A 3950-nucleotide genomic window follows, 5' to 3' on the forward strand; every position below is an offset into this window, starting at 1 on the left:
CGCGCGCCCCGCCCCGGCGGGGGGCGGCAGGGGGCGCGGGGGCAGCACCCGGCGGCCCCGCTCGGTGGCGGCTCTGGGCCAGCCCTGGGGCACCGGTCAGGGAGCGGCGCTGGGGAGGGGGTCGCGGGGGCCAAAAGGACAGCTCTGGAGGCAGGGGTGGGACTGGAGGAGGGGGTCTGAGGGGCAGGCCTGGGGGAGCGAGAAGAGGCTAAGCAAATAATCCTGGAGACAGACCACAGGGTGGCTCTGGGGAAAGGTTATACGAGGTTAGGGGTCCCGGAGCCAAAGGACTCGCCCGGGGGGAGGGGGTGTGAGGGGTTGCCTGGGGGTAATGGCAGGGTTGATGGAGGAGAACGAGGTAAAGAAACAGCCCTGGAGGAGAGAGTCGAGAGCGTGGCACTGGAGAAGAGGTTCTGAGGGGCTGCCCTGGCAGGGAGGATGAGAGACTGAAGAATAAACCTGAGCAGTGTTTCAGGGGAGCAGCCCCCAGAGACATTAGGTGGAATTAAGGGAAAGCTCATTCCCTCAGCAACCCCCTCCTGCCAGGGAGAGAAATCACTCAGTTGGGAGGAGATCATCTTTCATCCAAAATAACCCACATTTATTGAGCACTATCTATCATCCATCTATCTATCTATCTATCTATCTATCTATCTATCTATCTATCTATCTATCTATCTATCTATCTATCTATCTATGGCCCTGGACTATCTGGGATACAGAAGAAAAGGAGGGTGGTTCCCTGAAGTGTAGAGGTTTACAGTTTGGTGAAAAAACATGAGTGCAAAGAAACACAGGGCAGCAGGCATGTTGCAACAACATGGATGGACCTAGAGAACATTATGCTAAGTGAAGTAAGTCAGACTGAGAAAGACAAATACCATATGATCTCACTTATAAAGAACTGAATAAACGAATGACTAAAACAGAAACAGACTCAGAGATATAGGGGGGAAAAAAACCCCTGATGGTTGCTAGATGGGTGGGGGATGGGGATGGGGGAGAAGGTAAAGGGATCAGAAAGTAGAAAGTACAAATTAGTAGTCACAATGTAGTCACGGGGATATAAAATACAGTTTGGGGAATATAATCAATAATGTTGTAAAGATTGTGTAGGATGCCAGATGGGCACTGGATTTATCAGGGAGATCACTTCATAGACTGTGTAGATGCCTGACCACTGTGCTATACACCTGAAGCTGAAGTTGAATAATAATGAATATCAACTATAATTATATATATATATATCCCAAAAAATGTATACACATTTTAAGAAAGGAAAAAGCTGTGTTAAAATTGTACTACAATGAATGACATTAGCGTTCATTTGATTAATGCCACCTTTTGAGTAAACGTCATACCATGCATTGCTACCATAATTCAATTCAACTTTGAAAAGTAATACATAAATAACATCTCTTAAAATGTATACATATTTTGGCACCTCTGGTATATACCGGGGGTGCCAAAAACATATACAAGTGGACACTTTGGTCAACGTTGCTCAGTCAGTAGTTCGCCGTAATCAGAAGTATCTGGGCACTGATGGTAACCACTTTGAGCACCTCTTGTAATTGCAGAAGTCAAATGTGACTTGCATTTATCTTTTGTTATCAGTATATATTGAGTATTACAATTTTAATACAGTTTTCCTTTCTTAAAATGTGTATACATTTTTTTGGCACACACACAAACACACGAGGTCTGACAATTAAGTTTGCGAACTTGCCACCGTACGCTTGCATTGGCAGCACTGTACAAACAGCTCAGTAAGGTTTCATAACCTTGGTGTATCAGTGTCTCACAGCTGTGTTCGTGTCGATGTGTGGCAGTGTCTTGCTGAGTGGCGTTCATTATCGTTGATGCATGTTTTTGTATGCTGACGCAAGAATGTCTGAGCTTGAATTAGAGCAATGAACAAACATTAAATTTATTGTTAAACTTGGCTAGAGTAGAAGTGAAATCAGGGACATGTTAGTCCAAGTTTATGGGGATAATGCCATGAAGAAAACGGCAGTGTACAAATGGATTAAATATTTCTCTGAGAGGACAGGACATGTCACTGATGAAGAGAGGCCAGGGTGGCCAGTAATGAGCAGAACTGACAAAAATGTTGCAAAAATTCATCAAATTGTGCATAAAAATCATCGGCTGACTGTGAGAAACATAGCACACAGAGCAAACATTGATAGAGAAGCAGTTAGGAAAATCTTAACTGAAAATCTTGGCATGAGAAAGGTGTGTACAAAAATGGTCCCGAAGGAGCTCCTGCATCACAACAATGCACCAGCTCACACGGCACTGTCTGTGAGGGAGTTTTTAGCCAGTAAACAAATAACTGTATTGGGACACCCTCCCTACTCACCTGATCTGGTCCCCAGTGACTTCTTTCTTTACTCAAAGATAAAGGAAATATTGAAAGGAAGACATTTTGATGACACTCAGGACATCGAAGGTAATACGAGGACATCTTTGATAGCCATTCCAGAAAAAGAGTTCCAAAATTGCTTTGAAGGGTGGACTAGGTGCTGGCATTGGTGCAAAGCTTCCCAAGGGGAGCATTTCAAAGGGTGACCATAGTGATATTCAGCAATGAGGTATGTAGCACTTTTTCTAGGACTAATTCACAAACTTAACTGTCCGACCTCGTATTATGGGAGTAGAGAAGAGGGAACAGCTAACTGTCTAGAGATGGCAGAAGTGACATTGACCTTGAATGACCACCAGGGATTTGCTATGTAGAGTGGGAAGGGAACTGTATGGACAAAGGCACAGATAGATAGGAATGCCACTCTAAGGGGTTTGGACTTTATGTTCTAAGCCAGTGGTTCTCCAAGTGTGGACCCCTTTCATACTTTTAGAGGGTTGGTAAGATCAAAACTATTTTCATAATATTTCTAAGATATTATTGTTATTTTAAGTGGACTACTATGTAAATATTAAAAAATTTCTCAGCTTTGGTTTCTAGTGTGGTCATTATCAATAGATATAATCCACATAAACACAAGCTCTTTGGAGCCTTCAATAATTTTTAAGGATGTAAAGGGAGTCCTTAGACCAAAAGTTTTGAGAACCCTGTTCTAAGCAATAGGGCATCACTGAAGGGTTTTAAATAAAGGAATGACATGATAACACTTCAAAAAATTGCTCAACAAATATTTATTAAACATGTACTATGTGCTCGGCACTAGTAATAGACAACAAACAAAAAAATTAACATATGTAGTATGTTAGATAATAATAGGTGTTGAGAAAAGCAGGGAACTAGGATATGAAAAGTGTGTGTGCGTGTGCGTGTGTGTGCGCGCACGCGCATGCACACACGCACATGCACGCAAAATTTTGGATAGAGTGGCCAGAGAAAGTCTCAGTAAGTCGGTGAGTTTTCAGTACAGACCTGAAGGAACAAGGGGGTGGACCATGCAGATATCATGGAGAAATGAATTCAGGCAGAGAGAATAGAAAGTGAAAGTTCTGTGGCAAGAATGTGTCTGGCAAGTTTAAGGAATAATGTGTGGTTGGAATGGAAGAAGGGTGAGAGTATTAGGAGATGAGGGTTATGGAGGGAAGGTTTTTTTATCCACCTGACATAAAAATCCAATGGAAGATTTTAAGAATAGAAGAGACACCTTTTCCCTTTAACAGAACCACTTTGGTTGCTGTGCTGAGAACAGGTTGAAGGTCATAAGCAGAAAGGCCAGCTAGGAGGCTATAATCCAGGTGCAAAATGATGGTGGGATGGACCAGGGTCCAAGTGGGGATAGTGAGATGTAGCTGAATTCTCCATAGATTTTTGACAGTAGAGTTGGTGAAACTTGGCAATGGATTGGATATAAGGTATGAGAACAAGAGAAGAGTCCAGTTACATCAAACTTTTTGACCTGAGTAACTAGAACAGCGGTTCTCAACCTGTGGGTCGCGACCCCTTTGAGGGTCGAATGACCCTTTCA

This window comes from Hipposideros armiger, unplaced genomic scaffold (assembly GCF_001890085.2).
Source record: "Hipposideros armiger isolate ML-2016 unplaced genomic scaffold, ASM189008v1 scaffold_238, whole genome shotgun sequence".
NCBI lineage: Eukaryota > Metazoa > Chordata > Mammalia > Chiroptera > Hipposideridae > Hipposideros > Hipposideros armiger.